At 31.7% G+C, this 26,606-nt stretch overlaps 1 pseudogene; it reads right to left on the bottom strand.

Annotated features, from left to right (window-relative positions):
- Positions 1–2,719: 2,719 nt before the first annotated feature.
- Positions 2,720–26,606, bottom strand: part of LOC107849370 — a 168,634-nt pseudogene continuing 144,747 nt past the window's right edge.

The following is a 26,606-nucleotide window of genomic DNA, read 5'->3' on the forward strand; positions in this document are numbered from 1 at the left end:
TGGACATGGTATGGTATGGTACGGTATTTTAAATTTTGATATGGTAACTTCGATTTTCGGTATCTAAAAGAACAATACCATTACCGTTCCAAATTAGTTTGGTATGGTTCGGTATTTTTAAATTCGATTTCGATATTTTATGGTACGGTAATTCGGTAACCATACTTTATTTGATTTTAATTTACATATATTCATATAAAAATACTATAAATTTAAAACTTAAAAACGTCTTAATCATATCAGACTAACAACTATCTTTGTTAATCATCTATACAAAAAGAATATTTCAATCACGATTGAGAAATCCAAGATACAAACTCTGAACAACATTACCTAAACTTAAGTATAGTACTTTGAAATAATAAGCTTCCCAAAAAATTTATTTCTGAATAAAAGTTACTTTTATGTTCTATTGTCTAATTGATGACATATAAATATATTTAATAATCTTAAATATAATATATTTGGGTTTTATATATTATTAAAAAAATTTTGTGCGGTATACAGTATTTCGGTATTTATTACATAAATACCAAATACTGTACCAAATATCATAATAATTTAAAACTCCTACCAAATACCATATCAAATACCATAATATCCATACCGCGATATAAAAATTATTGGTTTCAGTATGGTATTCAGTATATACCATACCATGCCCATCCCTACTTAATGGTCTGAAGTCTGAACCATTCAGATTCAGAACTCCATTGAGTACAAACAAATGAGCCCTAAACTATTAACTACAAAATAGCAGCTTAAATTTATCATTGTGACTGTGAAAGTTATTAAAAATGTATTATGCAGTTTTTAAAAATCTCCGTAATATTCGAAAAATTGCTGGCTTGAATGGCGGAAACTTCCGGTGTTGATGTTGAACCTGATATAATTTAACGCGATAAGGTATAAGTATCTCTAAACTATACCCGAAATTTCAACTTTACTAGGGTCCTATTAACGCCCTAAACTCATTTTTCTGTATTTTTGTGCTCTTTTATGTTGACGTGACTTTCAAGTAGCAGAATATTTTTGTGCTTCTTTGTGTTTATGTTTCGGTTGTAGTTTTTGTTTTAACTCTTCATATCTACTCCATAAACATAATCAAGGTGTCATCTATGTATGTAGGAGTCCTCATTCAGGGTGTCTAACTCTGAAATAGCTTTAACAAAAGCGCGTTGATTTGGAAGGTGGAATGCCCTGGAGAAAGACTACTATCAATTGAGATTACACATAGGTTATAAGTAGAACTCATGAAACTGATAAATCGAAAAATAACAGACGTTCCAGCAGATTTTAGGATCTAATTGTAGAGAAAACGGAGAAATTCAAAGCTAAAACCAAATCCAATTTAATGGTATGGGCAGACAATTCTAATTCAGCCTCAACGATAGTTGTAGCTGTCGGTACAATGAGGCTTGGAAGAAGGATAAACATAAGAGTCACATGTTGTGCAAGCAAAAGCAATGTATGTTGTAACATAAACAAAAATGTCATGCATAATGTTTGTAATGGTGAAATGTTACAATCACAGCTGTTTCCAATACTCAGCGGCTTCATCGAACCAAGTGTGCAATTTCAAAATCTCTGATACGGGTACGACCACGAGGATGCACGTATGTGAGAATGCGTTGGACCCGTTCAATAAAGCGTCCAAGTGAAGTGTGGAGAAGGCCTTGGATCAGACCAAAACCGACCCTAAACTTGTACTCCAAGGGCGCCCTTGGTCACATTTCATTAAAGGGACCTTTTGGTCATTTTAGACATTTCTCTCTTATGAGAAAGCCCCTATGGCCAAACATTGTAACTAGGGATTTCAACTTGAGTGTGGAATCACTCGTGTTAGATTCAAGCTTGGAAACATTGGATGCTTGGGAGATCGAGGTCTCTCTTGTGCCACGTAAGAAATAGGTGAATTGTAGTGTGTAGTGTTAAGGGTCCAAGAGTGAAATATGCTCTTGGGTTCTTAAGATTATGCTTTCATGTAGTCTATCTTTCTATCCCTTTGTTTAGTGTAATCTTTTGTTGTTGTTTCTTGTGTTGTTGAAACCGTTGGTTATTATTATTGTAATCCTCTTGTTCTTCACGTGTTGATGCTGTTTTGGGTGTTATATACATCATTGAATCTTGTATTCTTCTTGTTGGTAGCGAATTCGAGAGTGGTCCCCAAAAAGGTCCTCGGATCCTTAAGATTAGTGGATTGATTTGGAGTGTGTTTGTATCAATCTCCCTGTTGAATGGCCTGATCTCCCTGGCCGTGATAAACTATCACACGGACATCATATTTTTATGAAAAAGGTCATTGTGAAAAAGTTCAAAGAAAACACAAAACATGTGAGGAAGTTCAACGAGAACTTTTAAGTATCAGTTGTTTGTTTTGCACTGCATTATCAAATTGAAAGAACCAAAAATAAATAAAGCAGTGGCGGAGCTAGAGATTTCCGGAAGAGTGTTCAAACATTGCTAAGTAATTTCAAGTGATTATTTTTTCGGTAACAAGTGCATTTGAGACGAACAGTTGTACCACTTTCTTATTAGGTGGCCACAAACTATAGTTACAACTTTTAAGATCGCGGCATCTCAGTGCTTGCAAAAAGTCAGAACATAATTGGTGAACAAAAATATGTCTTGTAAGTTTGTCCTCCTGCTGTATTGTTCGTTGAATTTTCTGATGCTGCTCCTAAATGTGCTAATATGTATTTAATTACTTTGAGGATAGGATGAAGCTCTCAAGGCCTTTATCAGCAAGGGAAGTTGTGGTACATTTCTTTGCATTTGAATACTTTCAAGATGGTCTTATAGTTGTTGTTGCCAATACGTAAGCACGTGAATACAGTATGTGAAAAATGTATAACAATTTTCCCGTTACTCGAGTAGTCGGTTTAGTTTTCATTTTCTTTTGTACAACATAAGGTTATGCATTATGCGTATTGATAATCCAAAACAGTTTTAACACAACGGATACAAGAAACATAAATAAAGGATAGACATTTGGAACATAAAATATATTCATACTGATAATCGGAATCCAAAACTGAGAACAATCTGGCAAAACAGTTTCCATCAAAAGCAATTATATCCATAGGAAAAATGAAAAGTAAAGCTAATAGACATGTTAATATTGAATGCATTTGCTATTAAAAAGATCTTTGAAGTGTGCAGCAGTTGTTCTTTAGCTGAATACTTTGTGTAACTCCTCATCGCTAACATTCAGTTTTGCAGGTTAAGGTTATCCTGCTACTTTCTAACAGCCTCACTTTGTTGAGCAGATCTTGTATAGTAACAGAAGCATCCTTCAATTTACTCCACAAACTTTCTTCTTCCCTAGCCTGTTGTCTTCTTTCTTCTAGAAGGACGCAAGCTAAAGTCTTACTCTGGGCTATTTCATGTTTCCAATGGTGCAAAACCTGTTTTAAACTATTCTTTATACTATTATTCTCTGCTCTCAAGTCATTTGACGTATTATATTCCATATTTTGATGTAGACGCTTGCTGAGTATGATCTCCAGGCATAGTTTGATTTGTTGCTTGTACTGAAGAATGAACAGATACCGTGTTCTCGTGTTTCCCTACAGTGTATTTTGATTTAGATGTATCATCATGACAGGTTGTGTAACCGACATTGGAGCTAAACGGGGAACAAATTTTTTTTTTTTTTTTTAGGCGTAGAAGCATTGAGTTTCCTGGAATTTCATCAGGTTGCCTATTTAATGTACACACTAGCTGAGTTTGATCTCCAGACATAGTTTGATGTCTTGCTTGTATTGAAACTTGAACTGGCTGTGGTACTTTCCTGGTCCCTACGCAAACATGGGATGCTTTCTGCACTGAACTGTCCTTTATTGAAGAATGAACTGGTCCCATCTCGCGTTTTACTGGGGTGGATTTCAATTTAGATCTATCATCATGACATGCTGTGTTTCCGACATTAGAGCTGAAGGGGGAACAAGATTTGATTGTAGGTGCAGAATAAGCATTTGGTTCTTTCTGATCTGGAGAGACAATAGTGTTCATTACATTGCGACGCTTAGCATGACCAATGAAATGGTAGTTTGAAGACCAGTACTTCTGTATAACTTGTAGGTATGCCTCAAGTCTAGCAAGGACAATTGTGCGCTCAAAGCCCTGTTTATCATGAGCTGGTTCAACAAAATTAGCTTCTAAGACGCCTATCACATCGCGACCATCGCTCCCAGCAGTATTCCACACTCTCCAGAAAGGCTTAATGAGCCTATTTTTGTGAGAAACGTTGAAACCTTAAATATCAATATGATGTTTTGCATCTTTCACCAAAACCAATGGTTCCTTCAGCTACAGATGTTTCATGACCAACGGATTGTGGTCTGTATGTAATATCCTCCGACAGCATCCACTACAGAAAAAACCGCGTTTAGCAACAGACCAAAAACGTTGCTAATCAACATATATCCGTTGCTATATCAATTTAGAGACAGATCAACGACGGAATATGTGTCGTCGCTATTTTGCGCGTTGCTAACCATTTAGCAATGGAAAAAATAAAATCCGTTGCCAATTTTGCAACGTCATAGAGACGACCTATATCCATTGCTATTTTGTAGCAACGAATATATTCGTTGTTATATTTATAAATGTCGTTACTAATTTCATATTGTATTTCGTCATTTTGATTATTTCGTGATCAAATATTTCATTGCTAGTCCATCGCTAAAAATTTTGTTATTTAGTCCCTAATTTTTCAAAATTCTTAAAATATCCAACATTCATATAAAAGAACCCACATATACAGATAGCAAAATCTTCTTAAAATATCCAACATTCATATAAAAGAACCCACATAAATAGATAGCAAAATCTAACCATCCACAATACCAAACATAGCAACATTTAAACACATAATTATGTCCAAAACATCCATAGTACCAAACATCAACCAACTATTCTTAAAACAACCCACATCATCCACAATATCAAAGATAGCAAAAGCTAAACACAATTCATGAGAAGCTGAAGATGATGTCTTTCCACAAGAAACACAAAGAGTTTGCTCACAGTAGCCTTTTGCTTCAGATCCAATACCAAATACTCTTCGCTTCTTTTCTCCTCCGGCAGCTTGGTAATATGCTTCAAATTGATCAATATCAAATTCTGATAATGTTTTTTCTCGTAATATTTCTTCAAATCTTTCCTGTAATAGAGAAAGTAAAATTATAACGGATTGTACTTAAAAATGATTAGATGCCAAAAACTACTTTAAACTAAAAAAATAAGAATTAAGTAAACTACTACATTAAGATTTAGTCTTATATGGACGATTCGGGAACGTTCATCAACGAAAGATTTTCCATCATGACCATGTGTGTATGCAATCACATGGGAGAGAACATTCAACATTTCAAAGCGGTGTAAAATTTCACATACAGACAATAATCCTTGTGTTAGTCACTCTCTTTACATAAGAAAAGTGTAGTCAAGAAATAATATATATAGATATCTATAGCTAATTACAGAAGTTTAGAAGTTGTAGTTCATGTTTTACTAGGACAGTTGAAACCAAATGAAATTGTTGATACTTGAATGATCATATGCATTCCAAAATTGTAACAGCGGACCACTACTTAAATAAAAAAAATAAGCAAGTTGTAGATGATCATCGTAAAGTGTGAAATTTCATCAGTAGGGTAGATGATACAGAGGATTCGAATAGACAACCTCAACTAGTTCGAGATTAGAGTTGATCGATTGACTGATTTCATATATGAATTGATAATTTGACCCACACTACAACAACAACTTTATAAGATATACTCGCTACCGTTGACGGATGAGATCCTAATCGTTCTATCTCTTTAACCAATGAACCCAAAAGTTCACAGTTTTGACCATTATCAACTTATCTCAAATAGCTAACATTTATGTTTTCTTGATTTTGTCATAAAAAATCTGAGAAAACTTGACTGAAAGCTGAAATTTGTAGAGACGCACAAAGGTCAAAACCAGGGAGGGAAATAGATATAACATTTGGAGGATAAACACATTTTTTTCTTGGGGAGTAAGATCGTAACAGCATGGTGCCATTTCAAATCTGATGGCTATTTGCAACAGTTTAGCTCAGAACAGCTGACATAACATTTATCGGGAGATAGATAAGTTCATTAAATGAACAGAAATTAAGTGGTAATTTTGTTGATCAACACAATTTAGAAAAAATAAAAAATATCACTTTACAGGCAGCAAGATATAGATATATATGCATCTAGTAAATTCGGTTTAAGGTCTACTGTCAATTGCACTGCAGTGAGTGAATCATCCTCGCCCCTCGTAGCCAGCACAACTCTAGAGTCCCCAATATTACCAATAACAAGATTCTTACCCTGCCAAAAAACAAAATAAAAGTGTTCATATTTAGAATAAAATGGTAGAAAAACTAGTTAGCTTCAAATTGACGAACCTGTTTAACCAGGGTTACAGTTGCTATTCCACTACAGAAGCAATCGATATTCGTATAGCTTCTGAGTTCTTTATCCATAACCTTATAAGCCTTCAGAAATGACTCCTTCAATGTTTGAAATACCTCTAGGTTCTTTTCAGTCTCTTCAACATCAATGGAGAGTCTCGACTCCTCACCAGTGATGAGGAAAGCATCCTCGGAATATAGGCTACTCCCCGTGTTGAGAGGGATCTCTCTTAGAACATCTTCACTTTTCTCTTAGAACATCCTCGGGAAAGTATCCTCACCTTATATTTCTGCACGGGGCTATTATTTCTAGCTTGAACCCGTGATCTACTGGTCACATGGCAACAACTTTACCAGTTACTCCAAGGCTTCCCTTCCCAACTGTGAAAAGGGGAAGGACGATAAATGGAATGATAAGGAGCCCATCCTATATACATGTCCAATAACAATTACATATCCCAAAAGAAAACCTTTCCTATCCCGTCAGGAAGTAGTGACATAAATTAACTATCGAGAAAGAGTATTCAGTAGCCAAGTATCTCATAATATTGCATTGCATTCGTAATTGATCTTCTTCCACAGATATACACAAACAACATAGACGTCAGAAAATAATGTATTTGTTCAACTTTCAAATGGCTTTTCATGTAACTGTGTACTTATCCATGACAGGAACGGCAAGTAGCTAGCCATAATATAACTATCTATAAAGAGTATGAAATAGTCAAGCCTCTCATAACATCATTCGTCATTAAACTTCTTCCGCAAATATACACTTGCAACATAAAAGTTAGAAACTAAAGCATTTGTCCAACTTACAAACAACATTTTCAATTTACTGAATTTGCTAATATGAGGTCATTCCCATCCTCCATTCATTTGCAATAAATAAAGCAAATATAATGCAGTGAAATTTCACTGCTATATAAAAAAGTGCTAAAAAATAACTTGACAGGGTCAGAGAAAGATTTTCTGTTTAACAGATCCAAGCATGACTTTTTCAGGAGCAACTTAGAGAAGATAATGCCAAACACTTACAAAATTAGCAAGTTGTAGATTGTAACGGAGTATATGACCGACACTTGAGATATCCCACTGACCAACCCAGGAATCCTTGCAATCAACACGTCCTTGGAGAAGTAGTTCTTATGTACTCTTAGCAAATATCAACACATGAACAACTTGATGGTAGTCTCCATCTCTGCGACCACCCCTCTGGGTTTAGAGAAGCAAATTTTTTCTCTAGTTTTTATAAATCTGGACTTTAAATCACATTAATAATACTCAATTACTAGAAATAATCTAAAATAAAGTTCGCAGACATCTTTTAAATTCAAAATAAAAATCCAAGCAGATATGTAAATTTTCTTATACTACATTGAGACAACTAAGCGAGAAAATATGGTACATGCTATTGTCTACCGATTAACCATAAGGACATATAATATCAATAGTGGTAAGGAAAACCTAAGTGAAAGAGCTCAAACAACCCTAAACCTATCATTTACAAGTGATTTTGAACATAGAAATTAAGAAATTGAAAGAGGAAAAATAACTCACATTACTAGATTTAGAATCGTAACTCTAATTTAGATTCAAAATTGAGCAATTGACTCCCTTTTCGATTAATATTGAGTGATTTCCTTATCTCAATTGAGAGAAAAGGAAAAGGAGAGTTTGTTTTTGGAGAGAGGCGAATGATACTATGTTTTGGGAACAAAGTGAAATAAAAGACTTTGTCCTAATATTTAGTTGGTAGGGTGACGGACTCAGCAACGGATTTAAAATACGTTGCTAATTATTTATTAAAAAAATAACTAATATATTTTTTTTAAATGGTAAAATAATTTCAGTGACAATAATTTCGTTGTTATTTTCATTTCCACCATGTCAAAAAAAAAATTTAACCTTTTATGTCGCTAATTTTTTCACCAAAATAAAGGCGTCAATATTTACCGCCAAAATATAGCAATAAATTTTATTTTCTGTCGCTAATCCGTGACTAATTAGGCTACTAATTTTAATTTCATTTATTTAGCGACAAAAGTTCTATTTTGTTGCAATTCCGTCGTTAATTAGCGATAGAAATATCCTTGTTGCTACAAATCCGTTACTAAACGCGGTTTTTTTGTAGTAATCATGTCATTTACCAAATTATGAAGTTTAACTTCTTTTCCCCTCAAAATTTTTCGAAATCCATAAGCAAGCCTCAAGTACAGAATCGAAGCATAACTCCTTAATGAATGTTGATAAGTTAGAAAGTGTCTCAAGTTAGGATATTCTTTCGCCATCTCAATCTTCTTTTCATCTCGACCAACACCCCTTGTTTGAATGTCATGTGGATCGGTATCAAAATCAAGCTCCGTGGCTCCTCCTTCATCCTCGTAGAGATTGTATATGATAATTCGTGTCCCTTGATAACCTTTCAATAACTCAAACTACTGGAAGAGATCGTGTTTGCAATCATAAGGAGACCATTGTACTATTGTTTTTTGAATTTCTTTTCCAATCATCAGCAGTAGACCGAACCAACATCTCCATGTCTTTTCCCTCTTAACAAAATCGATCATAGGAAACAACGATATCTTCTTTTTACGTTCTCCTTAAAAAAGTATACGATAACATTCCTATACTCCGTGTCAACATACTCGTTGCTCTATCCCTCCCTCGCAAAAACAAAATCACGTCACTCCCTAGCCTCATACTACTCGTTTTGAAATCGTCACTACAACAAAAGATATATATTGTTATAAAATTCATCATAGCTAACTATGAAATTTTCCGTGGCAAAACACTTTAGCTACAATATTTCTTTTCGTAGCTTGCGTAACAAGATGTAGCGTGGCTAATAGTTAGCTACAAACTTTACATGATCCGTAACTAAGAATTTATACTTATTGCTACAAAAAAAGTGTGTTATAGCTATGATGGTACAAATATTTTGTCACAAAAATTATACTTGTAGCAAGTATTTTTATTTTTTTTGCCACGACAAATAAAATGTGTAGCTATCTTCATATTGTAGCCATGAGATGTTAAATTGTAGCAAAAAAATTAAGTTATTTGTCATGTAAATTTAAATTTAAATTTTATGGCTATTTCTATGATTTAATTTGGTGGCAATAGTACTCATATTTAGTCACAAATTAAAAACATTGTAGCTGTGAATTAAAATACTTGCTACAAGTATTTACACATTGTAGCTAAGAATCCATACCTATTTCCATGAACTACAAAGCACTGTAGCTAAAATAAATCTATATTTGTTATGAAAAATTAAAATTTTTATCCATGTTCTTGATATGTGGTAGTTGCAAGGAGTAATGTCTAGCTACGAACTTAAAATATCATAGCTAAATTTACATATTTTTGGTCACGATATATAAATTGTAGCAAAAAAATTTCTTCATTTGCTATGAAAAATTATTATTATTTTCGTGGCAACTACGTATATTTTTCTACAAATTTAAAAAGTTATAGCTAGTAATTCATAAATATATTTGAGGAATGACATTAAATTTATAAAAATTATAGCAGAATATTCTAAATTATGTAATAGTGCAATATATTAGAGAAAAGAGTTAAAAAACGTGAAACAAAATTATTTAAAACAATAAAATATTATTTAACTCAAACATATCAATATGCTTTTACAAAATAAAATAGTTTTTCAAGTCTTTGTCCATCTTGATTCTTTCGTCACTCCTTCACAAGCTGTAATAACAATTAAAACAATCAAATAAGAAAATGATAAAATATAATAATTATTTAAATATTAAATTTAACTATTAACGTGAATATTCTTTTCAAGAAATTACATATTTACTAGATAAGTGATACAAAATAATATAAATAAGTACTTACAACAAGATTCGTATCATTTAATTGTTGACCTTGCGCTTCAACCATCATTTAAAATTTTTCTTCCCATCTTTTACTGAACTCTTCTAACTTGTTATCTGTTTCTTTCTTCATTTCTTCAAATTTTTATCAGCTTCCCTTTTAACTTCTTCCATGCATTCATTTGATTCTTTTCTGGTTGTTTCTAATTGCTTTATGAGTTGTATCTTTTTTGGTCTTCCACCGAAGTATTCGGTAATATTTTTTCCAAGGCCATATGCTCGAAGATATCCATTTTTTTTGTCCCAAGTACTTTCGCAAAGATATCATCATCATTCAAAGTAATTTTTTCTTTTTGTTGTTGCTCTTTTAATTGGCCAAATTGATCTTACAATGAAAAGAATCGATTACAAATATATGAAAGTATATAGTAATTAAGCAGATAAAGAGGAAAGTTAACACAATGAAATTAAATTACAATGACATCCTGTTGAAAAGTATCTGTTTGCTTTTCCTTTTTTCTCTTGCGAGATTCTATAAAAACTTCAAAATGATATTTTCTTTTGACCCAATTTTTTTTCTCTCCTTATTACTCAGAAAAGACAAAAAAATTTCAGGATAACAAACATTCTCTAGAATTTCTCTTAGATTCAAACCCATAGCCAATCTGAGTGGTTAATAATGCACGTAAGTATGATGATATTGGGCTATGCAATCCTTGTATGTGGATCGTTATTATCAGTAGCACTTCTAGTGATTACATTTAGAAAAAACAGAAAGTTTTTTTATAAGAGCAATGGTTTTTTACAACACGAGAAACAACTTTTCCATCTTTCACCTACGAAAATAATAATCGTTATTATTAATTGACTTTACATAATGTAATATAATTCTTCTAACTTAAATTTAAATACTATAATATATACCATTTTATGTCTAAGTCTTGCATTACTTTTGATTCCAATATATGGAGGCAAGGAACGTTTCGACCTATTTGTTTTGTTCTTCATACTTTTCTTCTGAAAAAATGTTAAAAAATTATAATTAACATTTATTTTTATAATAGAAAAAAAAAAGATAAAAAGTCTCTATAATAAATAATAATTTAAAGATAATATATCAATATTACTTGAAAATCAACACCACTCCAAAGGCTGACCAAGTATTTCCATTCATCGGTGCTAACAAGTTTAGGCTTGTTCCGTAAACGAAGTTGATAAGATGTTTTTGAATCAAAGTGCTTAGCTTTCATTCTGTACCTATAATATCTATAGAGATAACTCATATGATTAATGATTGCATCCTTTCTTTCCTCGAAGACATCAAAATGAAACTTTTCCTATAAAAATATATAATTATAATTCATAATCATATGTTATAATAGTTGTCAATCATAAAAAGTTAAAATTTTATTAATTTTTCTTACCAAGATAATGTCCCACATGTGGTCTATCTTGTCGTGCTCGATCTCTTTCCAACCTTTAACTTTTAAAGGACAACTTCGACTTCTAATTATTTGTCCCAAAAATCAAGTAAATTCAGTTGCATTCTTATCAATAGCTTGATTATCTTCATCAAATTCTACATACAATTTCTGTCCTTCTTGGAGGTTGATTATTTTTACGCACCGTGTAGGCCCCCTAGTTTTTCTTTTCACGACTTTGGGACCTACAATTGAAGATTAAATAAATAACATCAAATAAAAATATCTACAAAAATAAAAAAGATCAATAATAACAGTGAATACCTGTTGAGTTTGGTGATTCATGTTCTTCCATAACCATAACCTCTGCTAACGCATCATTCCTAGGAATATTTTTTTCAAAAGAAGCACTTATAGTAATATCACAATTTTTTGGTAATGTATAGAACTCGATAGACTTCCTCTTATGCATTCTATTACTAACAATCATGTCCCTAACATCCGAATCATCACGGCATTCCACTAACCCATCGTAATCACTAATAGTTCTATCACCTCTCAAATAGAAAAATTTATCTCCCCCCATAATATCAAATTTACACTGTTTTTTTAAAATCATCCAATATTTCAAAGTAACTCACAAAATCAATATCCATACTTGTTTTTAACAAATGCCCGCTTACATACTCTCTAGAGGGAGAGAATACAAAATAACCATCATAATAATAGCTAATTTCTATGTCATTTGATGAGTCCAAGCTTCCTACGAAATTGTCAAATATGAGTTAGCTATATATGACAATACAAATATACAAATTTATTTTATTAAAAATAAGAATAACAAAGTCAATATTACAGACAGTTATATTACCCTGATAAACAAGTTCCTCTACATGTGTGGGAATATTTTCTTTGATCAACGTTGACTTAGAACTCTTGAAAAGCTCCACATCATCATTATGGGTCAAGCAACTAGTTTTTTTTTAAGACCATTCCTACCTATATCTGATTGTAAACAAATATTAATAAGGTGCAAAAATATAAACTCCTTCATTAGTATAAATATATTGTAAACACTAAATAGCTAATGTTATAAGAACAATAAAAAAAAAGTATGTATAACTCAAAAACAATAAATTACTCATATACGCAAATATTTCTAACAAATTAGCCCTTGTATCTACTTGGAAAGACGATTGTATGGATGTTGATATCATTTTAAACCTTAACAACACAGAGTATGATCTTGTGTTGCCAATTCATCTGGTTCAACACTAGACTTTAGTCAATTCAATATACTCCTATTGAACTGGTGGGGAAAAACCAAGCAAATAATACAATGTAGCCCCTTTTTATGGGCAAAACGATCCTTAGGCCCTATTTGTTTGCACTTAATGGAGGTCTGAATCTAAATGTTTTAGACTTCAGTCCATTAAGTGTATTTTTTTCTTAAAGAGCCTCTTAATGTATCTGAAAACATCTGAATGAATCAGATATGAAAAGAAGTCTGAATAGCATTCAAACTCTTTTTAAAACATAATCCTTAACTTTCTCACTTCATTATTTCCTCTCTTTTCACGTTATCTCTCTCCCTCTCTTTTCACGCTATCTCTCTCTCTCTTCACGTTTCTCTCTCTCTTCCTCTTCACTTGCTTTCCTTCTCTTTTAGGTACGATTCACCAAAATTTTTTATAAATATTTTAGTTATCAATTTGTGTATTCATTATTTGCTAAACTCTAAATTTTTGCTTGCAATTTTTTGATTTGATTATAAAATTTGTAGTTCTTTAGATAATAGAATTTTATGTGTGCCTGTTCATAACGTAACATTGAACTTACTAATGATATTTTCACTCAGATTTCTTGGTTAACAAATAAACATGTGTCCGTTCTTGTATTAATTAGTTATTCAAATACTTTAATATTTATGCATCTAAATCAAAATTATATCTGATTAATTATTTTAGTTTGCTGGATCAGTTTAATTGTCAAATTACTTTATGTTGAATTTAATTTTTTATAATTACATCATATCACAATAATTTTTAATTGGCATATATTTTTGTAATAATTTAAATAATTCAATAATTATATTTAACATAATATATTTATCTTTAAATATTTTAATTATCACTCAAATAATAATTTTATTGTTTAGGTTAATACTTTATGTAATATCTTTTTCATATAATATAATATTTTATTACTTTTTAAATTTGAATTGCATTTTTATTACAAATAAATAATTACGTATATTCAGATGTTAAAAAATAAACAGTCTTAATCATTCAGTATTCAGATTTAGATACAATCTCTTAATCATTCAGATATCCATTCAGATTCAGACGTTTTAATGTTAAAAAAAACAAATGCAGCCTTAGTCTTCTATGGTCCATTTCCTTCTTGAGATATATTATACTTCTTTACTTGTATTAGTAGCTTCAGAGGTTAAATCCATAGTATTTAGCTCTCCATCTCCGGGTACGATTTATTCAAAGGATATCAATAAGGCCACATACAATAAAACCTTGTGGTCCAATCTTTCACCAAACCCCGTCCACGGTGGAAACTTAGTGCACCGGATGCCCTTTAAGACGGGAGGGAGAGGCCTATTATATGTCTTTATTGGCACTGTCATAACACTTTATTGATTTTGATTTGTACCTTTGACAAGTTAACCATTAGGGTGTTTCACGTGAAATCTAAGTGGCCAATTCCTTTGTCTATCTTGTGTTGTCACTAGCTAAATTTGAATGCCTAATTGACAAAATTAGAGGCATAACATCCCTATCGTCTCCTGTTTTTTCCCAAACACGCACAAATCAATGATTGTAAAATTCAGTAAGATTAGTATTGTAGTTAGAGTTGAATGCCAATTTTACTAGTACAAAAATATCTAACAGTTTGAAGTTACTCCTAGTTTGCTTTGAGTTTTTCAAAGTTCAAGCTAATTGTGTAACAAACCTTAGTGAACAATTTCTCTTCTAAGTTTCTGGCAACTAAAACTCTTAATCTATGATTGAACAATTGGATTCTAGCTAGGGACGATTGCCTTTTCTTGTTACCACAACGTCTGTTAGTTGCATATCTTAAAAAAATGATTCACAATTAAAAGCAATTGGACAATTTTTTCAGAAAAGATGCAAATAATGCAATATAGTAAAATCCGCATAGAAAAATAAAAAGTAAAATCTGCATAGAAAAATAAAAACTGAAAAATTATAACATCAAACTACTTGGCTACTGCGTAATTTCACAAGATCAAAATAAATACGAAAAACAATTAGAGCAAAATATATGCAATTTACCTTGAATGTGACTAGAATACAAGTTGAAATTAAGATATTAAAGATAGGAGAGATTGAGGATTGTGTTATTTTTATTTTCTTCTAACTGTAGCTTTTTATGCTTTTGACTTATTAAAATAGGAAAAGAATGAGCTAATATAAGTCTAAAATAATTAGAGGAAAAAAGTTTGGAGGGAAAACTTATCTGTTTATATTAAAATTGGAGGAAAATTTTTGTGAATTCATCAATTTAATAAGGTGATTTAGGCATAAACTTAGACGGAAAATTTTTGGAGGTGTTATAAAACAAGAAAGAACAAAGAAGAAGAGTAGAGATAATAGAGAGAGTAATTCTTATTTCTTCTCTTAAGGGATGAGATATCATAAGATTGTAAATACAAAACAAAACCCTCTATTTATAGGAGAAATTTACTCCTAGTCTGAGTAAAAGACGGATGCTTCAAATCCTAATAGATATCAAAGTAGATCTTGATAGACATTCACTATAATATAAATACATTTATAACACTCCCCCTTGAATGTCTAATTGGTAGATAATGTGCCTCGTTAAAACTTTACTAGAAAAAACTCAGTAGAAAAAAAATTTAGTGAAGGAAAAAGAGTACGCATCTCTAATAATAGCATTTCGGCTGCCTCATTAAAAACCTTACAAGGAAAACCAGTGGGACAAAACCTCGTAAGGAAAAAAGAGTACATCGCGTATTAAATCCCTCCTAATGAGAACATCCTTGAACCTTTGTATCCTGATCTTGTGCACCATCTTCTTAAAAGTTATAATTGGAGAAGACTTGGTGAATAAATCAGTCACATTGTCAGTTTAACGAATCTATTGCACGTTAATATCATCATTTTTTTGTAGCTCATGTATGTAGAAAAGCTTTGGCAAAATGTGCTTTGTTCTATCTCCATTTATGAATCTCGCTTAAGATATGCTATGTATGTTGAATTATCTCTCTATAAAATTGTAGGTAGATTGTCATATTTCACACCACATTTTTCTCGAATGAGATGTATCATGGACCTCAACCATACACATTCTCGGCTTGCTTCATGAATAGCTATTATATCAGCAGGATTCGATGAAGTGGCTACAATAGACTGCTTTGTATATCTCCAAGATATGGCAGTATCCCCACATGTGAACACATTGTATATTTGAGACCAAGATTTATACGGGTTAGATGAGTACCCAACATCAGTATGACTAGTAAGATCAGGACTGCAATATTTAGAATAAAATAAACTCATGTATCTTATCCCATTTCGATGTCTCTAGTAGGAGTAGAAATATACCTTGCTAACAAATTGAGTGAAAGGCTATATTGGATCTTGTAATTTTTTATAAGATACATGAGTGCACCAATTGTACTAAGATATGGTACATCATAACCAATCCAAATTGGTATATTTCTCCTTTCAACAAATAATCTTATTGCTTTTGAAAACTCTCCAAGAGTTTCAAAAATTTTCAAGCTATAAGCTTATACATTATAAGGATTATCAATAAGTTTCCCAGAAACTTTTATATTTTGAATCCTTAAAGAAGTTTTCATACAAATTTTGTCAAAGTGACAATATTCAACATTTTATGTGTGACATGCATCTTCAAGTGTCTGGACTACAAATCAAATAAGTTTTCACTTACCAAGATGTATCCTTTCATGTCACTTGATAAATGTTTCTACGTCAGCATTCTTAAATTAACGTAGAATTAAGATCATCGTAATCTTTCACAATATTGCGTCAATATTGTGTCAAAGATATTGATGATATATAATTTAGTATCAGTTCACTATGCGGCATAATATTTTGAGATCTCATCACTTCATTATTTTCAGGCACATGAACCTCTCATAAGGTTTCATGAAGTGTTATGTCGTAGGCTCTTCAAGAGCTCATTGCCTTCTTATTATGATTATTTGCTCCTTATTTTTCAAGGACCATTTCATTTGGAACCGATTAGTCTACCACGCTTCACGCATGCATAGACTTTGTCCTTTAGGAACACAAAATAAGAGAACTTACGCTTAATATGAGATGCTTTCGACATTTAACTTAAATTATCTTTTGGATAAGGATCTGGTGATAATTTCTAACATATTTCATAGCGCTTATAATCTCCCTCTTATGTTAGGAAAACTAACATACACCCTCTACTTCTTTGAGGAATCCATCTTTGTGCATTATGGTATATTCATTAATCGTATACCGCACATCAAAATTATTAGATGGAATAATTGGTTCCCGATCTTGAACCAATTGAGAGGGAAGAAATAATCATAATTTATTGGTCTAATGTATACAAGTGTTATTGTATTCAAAATATTATATTTCAGACCAACACATGAAGCTTTGTTCTCATTAGCGATGATTTAGCTATTTATCGAAGGCATTCAATTCTAAACTATCATCATCAAGATAACTTTCTTGATTGCACAATTTAAAAATTATGTTCTTAACTCAATTTTATTGAGCAAGCAACTTTATGAATGTCAAACTGCAAGTTGACAATGAATGTACATGTGATCATCTTATTGATGCATCTTTTCAACATACCACATGATAGGTGAACGAGCCCTTATTCACCTTTTATAATTTTCAGATTTGAAGGGATCCAATCCCAATATTAGCTGGTCCAACCAACTTATCATGAGAACAAACGACATAAATAATTCTTGAAGAATCTTCTAGTTCTTCAATACATGCATATCTTCGAGATGTCACAATCGTTCATATCAATTTATGAATTTTTATTCTAGCAAACTCTAAGTTTACCATGACATGTACTTTTCTTTAGTAAATTTCAGATTTACTATTACATGAATAAATTTCAGATTTACTACTTCAGAAGTAGATTTCAAAATTATTCAACCTCTTTCGGAGGTGAGTTGTGATACAATCACAATTAAGTGCACATTTGCATCAATAAGTTTCTCATTTCCCAGGAATGGAATATAATCGTGCCTTAAGCCTATCAAATTATGACAGCTTATAACCACTTTCAAGATTTTGCTACTTCAGAAGCAAATAGAGGCATACATATGATGTAGAGAATTTTTCTTCTTCTCTAGAATATCTTATAATCATATAAGCGTGTGAAAATATCATCACTTTTGATGATCATTATCATATTGTCTCCACGCGGAGATTCGTGCATTCAATCACTTGTCTTCTTTCAGACATATTATGCACTGCTACCACATACACCTCAAGGATGAAATAAGTTGTCATATTTCAGACTTATCATATACTGCTATCACATTCATTTCATGGAATGGAGCATATTCAATGGGTCGAATTTCATGACTTTTCATCAAACACCCATTATTTTGCCTTAGCCATTACAATATTATCAATATGGTGTATTAAGATTCAAACTCAATATTTGATCCATATAAAGGCGTCTTAGGCATGAATCAATGGGACTTGAACCCAACATATTATCATCCTTTTTGATAATATTGTTCTTGAGGAATAAATTTAAAATATAAATGGTTCCAAACCAATTATTTTTTCTCAAATCCAATAATAATTATATTAGCAGTAGCAAAAGAAAGATAACATAAAGAATTACTAACCTTGAAATCCTTCAGATTTATAATCTCACCTTGTTTGGCAGAGTCTCTTGCTGATAACGTGTTATAAAACAAGAAAGAACAAAGAAGAAGAGTAGAGAGAATAGAGAGAGTAATTCTTATTTTTTCTCTTAAGGGATGAGAGATCATAAGATTGTAAATACAATAAACAAAATCCCTCTATTTATAGGAAAAATTTACTCCTAGTCTGAGTAAAAGACGGATGCTTCAAATCCTAATAGATATCAAAGTAGATCTTGATAGACATTCACTATAATATAAATACATTTATAACAGGAGGGATTTTTTTTTTACTTTTTATTTTGATTTTTGTATTATTAATTAAATATTGATTTCTTCAAAATTTAATTTATCAGTTAAATATAATTAGAGAGAAATTTTTGTGAATTTATCAGTTTTTCTGCAAACTGAGAACAATTGAATTTTTGTGAATTTATCAATTCCATAGGTAAATTTTATTTTTTTAGTAGTGATTAATTATGAGTTCGAAACAAATAACAAATCTCAAAACACTTGATCAAAAATAATATTTGAAACTTACAAATATATATGTGTATAAAATTAAATCAAATTTAACAATGAGCGCCTATTGTTACCCCAAAATATATTATTTCGATTAAATAAGTTTGAATCGGATATCAATTCTAAAAGCACATGATCATAATGAAGTTTGAACTTGGATTAGTGAAGTTAATTTTGTTTGAATTTGATATAATTAATTAACCAAAATTAATTAGAAATAACTCCTATTTATTTACACAATATTTGAAAAGTTAAAAATTAAGATATTGTAAAAATTGAATTGATTGTGTTTGCAAAACTGAATCGAATTGAATGATGAGCTCCTATTATTACACCAAAATATTAATAGGATTTTGAATTACACGACCTGTTGCGGTAAATGCTTATCAAAAAGTCTTTGTAACTAATTGTGTTGGGGATTTTTGTTATTATTAGGAATTTTTGTCAAAGCACATGGTCAAAATGGATTTTGAGCTCGGATTAGTGAAGTTAATTTTATTTGAATTTGATATAAGTAATTAATCAAAATTCACTAGGCATAACTCTTATTTATTAAATAATATTTGAAACTTAAAGATTAAGATATTATTAAAATATTGAATTGATAGAATGATTAACCTCTTTAATTGAGCTACCTCGATAAATGTATTGTTTCATAGAAGAGGTTCAAATTGAATAAAAAATTTCAACACAAGTCACAAAATGAGGATAAAACCTTATGTTTCATCTGGTATCAGTTTAAGCATTTTACCTCAATCGTGCTCGCAATTTTTAAATATATAGTTAAATTAATAATAAATTACTATCCTAATTACCATTTTTCTCCGTCAATAAATTATTAAATTCATTTGGTAGCTATGAAATTTGAATAAAAGAATACTGTGTGTATTACTCTTATCGTTCACTTTTATTTGACCACTTTGAACTTTTCACGTCTATTAAAAATAGTGTTTGATATGAGTATATTAACATTACCTATATCAATTGATGTTTAGAATTAGGTCTTAAAAAATAATTTGCGATATAAATAATTTATGCTAAGAGTAAAATATGAAAAGAAAATAATTTTATAATTTTGTTTAGGTAAAAATGAAAAATAAAAATACAAGAAAAAGTAAAAATCTATTTTAAAAGAATGAACAAGTAAAGTGAAAGAAGAAAGTCGTACACACATAAATAAATGTGTGCACTAAATAACGTATTAATTATTTAAAGTTATTATAATTTTACATCATTTTCAAATAACATATATTACTTGTTCTGTTTCTTCATGTGGCATTGATAAAATTTGAAAAGTTAAATCAAATTTAAATCAAAATTTTAATGTCACTAAAATATTTTAGATCGTTAATTATTGCAATTATAATACTTTTTTTGTATTATTTAAATATATAGCAAATTAAAAAAAAATAAGATAAACAAATAATGCCAAACGTACAATCCCATAAGCACACCCACTTTGTTTTGATTAAAAAAAAATTCGTATCAATTACTCTGCATCATCATATTGGACCTTATTCCCCTCTTCGATATAAAAAAATCCCCTCAAAAATAAGTTGGTTTTCTACTTATTTTCTTATGTTTGGTTGGTGAATGGAAAATATTTTTCGAAAAATATTTTATGGTGTTTGGTTGGTGAATACAGAATATTTTTTCGAAAAATATTTTCTAGTGTTCGATTGATGAGTGAAAAAATATTTTTTAGAAAACACTACTATCTGTTAATTAGTATATCAGTGCCTCTAGCAACTCAACAATTTGTAAGAACTAATTTAAGCATAACAAATAATAGCAATATCGAATACTAAAATATTACAATCACTAAATTTAAGCAACTATTAATTAACAAATATATGAGACACTTTTCAACATTTTGTTAGGACAATCTCAAGATAGTACAATTAATAGAAATATAACAGAACGACAAACTTATTCAACCTCGTGAAACAAGTTACATCGATAACAAAATGAAATATGAATTAACAAAAGTAACATAAGTAAGTCTTCCTCTGTGCATATGAAAATAACAATATATTCAACGAATTGAAAATGGAAAAAATTCGGGCTTCATTATTTTTTATTTTAAACAATGAAAAATTGAAGCAAAGTATAGTGAAAAACATTTCCGAGTAATGTAAATTTCTGAGAAATGTAAATTTTTTGAGTCATGTAACCAAACAAGGAAAACCGGAAAATATTTTCTTGTCAATCGATCATTCTCAGCTACTCTTGCATGATCACACAACAGGTAATTTTATTTTCTCACATTAAGAGTAAAAGGGACATCAAGTTTGAGCTTGATTAGTGAGTTATTTTTTTTCCTCGTTCTGAATTACAGTACCGCAACGTAACATCACATCAAATTTTAGCTTGATTAGTGAGTTATTTAGGAAAGAGCTTGACAAGAGATATTACTTTCAGCAATATACATTTTTACCTGAATTGTTGTTAAATTTTAAACCTCCGGAATATCATCTTGCAAAGAAACAGATGACTGACTTTGGTGGTGTGGTCAGTTTTGAGGTTGATGGAGACCTCCTAAAAGAGTTATTGCTTCGTCGTTTGGAGCGGTGGCGGAGTTGCTTCACGAATCTCAGGGTTGAGGTAGCAATTTTCTTTTGATCTTCATGAATCTCAGGGTTGAGGTTGCTTCATGATTTTAGTTTAGTTCGTATTATCCTTAGGTAGAGGATGACATCACCGACATTCTAGCGTTGAAATTAGTTGATTTTAGAATCACCAATTATTTTCTCCTTTAGTAGTTCCTGTTAGAGAAGATAGAGCGTACACTCGGCATTCCCTTGTAAACGATCCATAGTATTTGATTTAGCTCTCTATCTCCGGGTACGATTTGTTCAAAGGATATCGATAAGGCTACATACAATAAAACCTTGTGGTCTGGCCTTTCACCAAACCCCGTCCACAGTGGAAACTTAGTTAAAATTAGTCGATTTTAGAATCACCATTTCATTTGATTAAAGACTAGATTTCAAAGAACCCGATGGCTATACTAGTACGATACAGACCCTTCATTTTATGATCATATCCGACTTTGTTTCCTGGGAGTTGCAGAAACAAACAATTCTAGACTTATTCACTATATATTTTCTTGTACACAGATTTAGATACGCAAATATGTCTAACAAATTAGCCCTTGTATCTACTTGGAAAGATGATTGTATGGATGTTGATATCATTTTAAACCTTAACAACACAGAGTATGATCTTGTGTTGCCAATTCATACGGTTCAACACTAGACTTCAGGCAATTCAATGTACTCTTATTGAACTGGTGGGGAAAAACCAAGCTGCTAATACAATGTAGCCCCTTTTATGGGCAAACGGTCCTTAGTCTTCCATGGTCCATTTCCTTCTTGAGATATATTATACTTCTTTACTTGTGTTAGTAGCTTCAGAGGTTAAATCCATAGTATTTAATTTAGCTCTCTATCTCCGGGTATGATTTATTCAAACGTATCGATAAGGCCACATACAATAAAACCTTGTGGTCCAACCTTTCACCAAACCCTGTCCACAATGGAATTTAGTGCACCGGATGCCCTTTAAGACTGGAGGGAGAGGCCTATTGTATGTCTTTATTGGTACTGTCATAACACTTGGTAGATATTGAGTTGTATCTTTGACTGGTTCCCCTACATAAATTTTTGGAACACCCATGATAACCCTTATTTGCATAGATAATTGGTTGAATTGTCAGCTCAGAACTCCTTCTTGAATAAACCATATTGTTTGTACCATAAATAGATTGATAGATGACATGGTTTGTACGATAGATAGACTGCATAATCCATATTGTTTGTACGATAGATATATTGAGCCATTCTTGTTCATGCTAACAGTATCTTTCTCTACTTTTTCCTTGTAGGAAATTTGAAAATGGATAAGTCTTGGATGCGTTGTACTGACACATCGAGCGATGTTTATATAAAAGGAGTTGACAATTTTCTTCAATTTTCTTTTAAGCACTCAGAAGTCGATGGTGAAACTCCTTGTCCTTGTACGCTATGCAATAATGTTTTAAATGCGTCTAGAGCTGATGTCAGGGAACATTTAATAATTAGCGGGATAGTCAAAACTGCACATGTTGGCTTCATCATGGAGAATCTGCAGCTAAAAAGCAAACCATTAACCAGAACAAATAAGGAAAAGAGCAAGGTGATCTGTCTCAAACGAAATAAAAAGAGCAAGGTGATCCATCTCAAAAGAAAAGAAAAGAGCGAAGTGATGATATGTTTGAAATGATTTATGATGCTGCTGGTCATGAATTCACGGATGATTCTAGTGGGGTTAAGTTTAAACAAGGTGATGCTTCAGAACCTACTTCCAAAATTTTTAAATTAGTGGAGGATACTGCACAACAATTTTATCCTGGTTGCGAGACATTCTCCAAATTATCACTGATTGTGAAATTGTTCCAAATTAAGTGTCTTTATGGGTTGAGCAATAAAGCAGTTGATAGCATATTGAAGTTAATTAAATGAGCAGTTCCTTCGGTGAAACTTTACCGGAGACATTTTATGAAGCCAAAAAAGTAATTCAAGATTTAGGCCTACATTATGAAAAAATGCATGCTTGCGAGAACGATCGTATGTTATTTTGGAAAGAAAATGCAAAAGATGAATCTTGCTTGGTTTGTGGGGAGTCTAGGTGGAAGTCAGTTGAAGGTCACAAAATTGATGGGGTTGTTCAAGGAAAGATCGAGAATAAAGTTCCTCGAAAAGTGTTACGTTACTTTCCCTTGAAACCAAGATTGCAAAGGTTGTTTATGTCATCAGAAATAGCTTCAAACATGACATGGCATCATGATCGACGTTTGAAAGATGGGGTTCTTAGACATCCAGCGGACTCTGAAGCATGGAAACATTTTGATAGATCTAATCTGGGATTTGCTAGAGATACTCGTAATGTTAGACTTGGATTAGTAGCTGATGGGATAAATCCTTTTGATAACTTAAGTGTTACTCATAGCACTTGGCCAGTAATTACCATGGTATACAACTTATCTCCTTGGATGTGCATGAAACAACCATATTGCTTCTTGTCTTTGTTGATACCCGGTACTAAAGCTCCTGGAAATGATATTGATGTGTACTTAGAACCATTGATTGATGAGTTGCGAGAATTATGGTATTGTGGAGTCGATACATTTGATGCTTCAAGAAAAGAAAATTTTTGTATGCGGGCAACACTTTTATGAACTATAAATGATTTTCCCGCTTATGCGAACTTGTCTGGATGGAGCACAAAGGGAACTTCGGCTTGCCCTTCATGCAACAGAGACACTCCATCTACTCGATTAAAGTATGATCGTAATTTTTCTTACATGGGCGCTCGGAGGTTTTTATCATCTAATCATAAGTGGCAGAGTAATAAACGTGATTTTAATGGAGAAGTAGAAAGAAGACCTGCTCCAAAAATTCTATCAGGAGACATGTTTTACGCCAGCTGCTTACTTTAGGAGACATGAAATTTGGTAAGACCTAGAAAAAGAGGAAGTACGAAAAAGGTAAAGACACTCATAACTCGAGAAAGAAAAACATCTTTTTTAGGCTTCCTTACTGGAAAAATAATTTACTACCCCATAATTTAGATGTGATGCATGTTGAAAAGAATGTGTGTGATAATGTTATTGGGACATTTTTAGATATTGAAGGAAAAACAAAAGATAATTTAAATGCTCGCCATGATTTGAAGGAAATGGGTATAAGAAAAGATTTACATCCCACTCAAAGAGATGGAAGATGGTATTATCCAGCAACATGTTATTCTTTATCATCGGAGGAGAAGTCTAAAGTATGTAAGTTCTTGAAAATGGTTAAGGTTCCAAATAGTTATTCTTCTAATATATCAAGGTGGGTGAAGTAAGAGGATCGCAAAATTTATGGATTAAAGAGTGATGATTCTCATATTTTATTGTAACAACTGCTTTCTTTTGCAATTCGTGGAGTCGTGCCTAACAATGTCTATGATGCTATCACTGAGTTAAGTATTTTCTTCAAAAAGTTGTGTTAAAAAACACTAAGGGTTGATGTGCTGGATCAGCTTGAAGCTCGAATTCTAATAATATTGAATAAATTGGAAAAGATATTTCTACCAACATTTTTCGACATTATGGTGCATTTTGTCATTCATCTTCCAAGAGAGGCTAAGCTTGGTGGACTTGTACAATATAGGTGGATGTATCCAATTGAGAGGTATGTTTTTAATGTATAGTTTTGACTTAATTTATGTAGCTTGTTAATTTATCATGCTATTTTGAGTGATATAATGTTATATCATGCAGATTTTTATGCTTATTGAAGTGCTATGTTCGTAATAAAAATCAACCTGAAGGGTCTATTGCAGAAGGGTGTATTGTTGAAGAAAGTCTAATATTTTGCTCAAGGTATCTACATGGAACTGCAAAAGGCCATAATCGAATGGACAAAAATTATGAAGTTGACTGTGCTGAGACATATAGTGGATTATCGATTTTTCAAAAATAGGGTTCTTTTTTATTAAGAGATACATCGAGAGATCTTGAAGAGTTTGAGAGAAAACAAGCCCATCTTTATGTCTTGAGAAATTATGAAGAAGTTCAACCATTTCTACGGTATGTTTTGTTAGCTTTGTTTCATCTCTTATATTTATTTTTTAAGTTACTATTGAACTAGAAATTCATTAATGATCTTTCTTTTTCTGCCCAACATTATTCTAAGTGTGCATGTATACAAGGTTGTACAACTTTTTATGTTTACTTGGTTGAAACTAGTTTGGGATCGCGGCGTAGTGGCTGTTGTTTTGCTTGTTTAGATGTTATGTTTTAATCTGTCTGTCTAATATGAAGCGAATGAATGTTGATGATTCATGTAGCTGACCTCAACTAGTTAGGATTTGAGGCTTATTTATTATTGACTTGTTGTTGCTTATGTGGATGTAAAGTTCAAATCTTTTTCTGTTTAGTTAGTTGAAACTAGTTTGGGATCGTGGTGTAGTTGTTGTTGTTTTTGTGCTTATTTAGTTTTGGAGAGCCCGAGCAACATAGTTTCTTTAGTATTTCACACATGAATGTTGCTACTATGCAATCGATGGTTAGATCTGACTGAAGGTTTACTTTAAGCGTCGGGTTTGCCTAAGAAATGTAGAACTGTCGTGAAAGAAGCTTTGCTTCAAATCAGCAGATAGCTGGTTACTTTAACATTTTAACCGTATAAAAGTTCATGAGAACTCTGCGGTAAACTTTAGATAGCAGGTCTCATATCAAATAAAGGAGAATGATTGTGATAAGTTAATAACCAACGTAAAATAGTCAAACTTTTAAGAATCTACTGAGCTAAGAGAGCTCACTCATCACTGTCTACTTCAGATTATAGTAGCATAACCACCTTACTCCTTAAACTTTGCAAAAACTCTTTTCAACTTTCATTTTGCAAAACATGTGTATGTAGAACAGAACAATATCCGATAAATGGTATAATAAA

Source organism: Capsicum annuum, chromosome 12 (assembly GCF_002878395.1).
Source record: "Capsicum annuum cultivar UCD-10X-F1 chromosome 12, UCD10Xv1.1, whole genome shotgun sequence".
Lineage (NCBI taxonomy): Eukaryota > Viridiplantae > Streptophyta > Magnoliopsida > Solanales > Solanaceae > Capsicum > Capsicum annuum.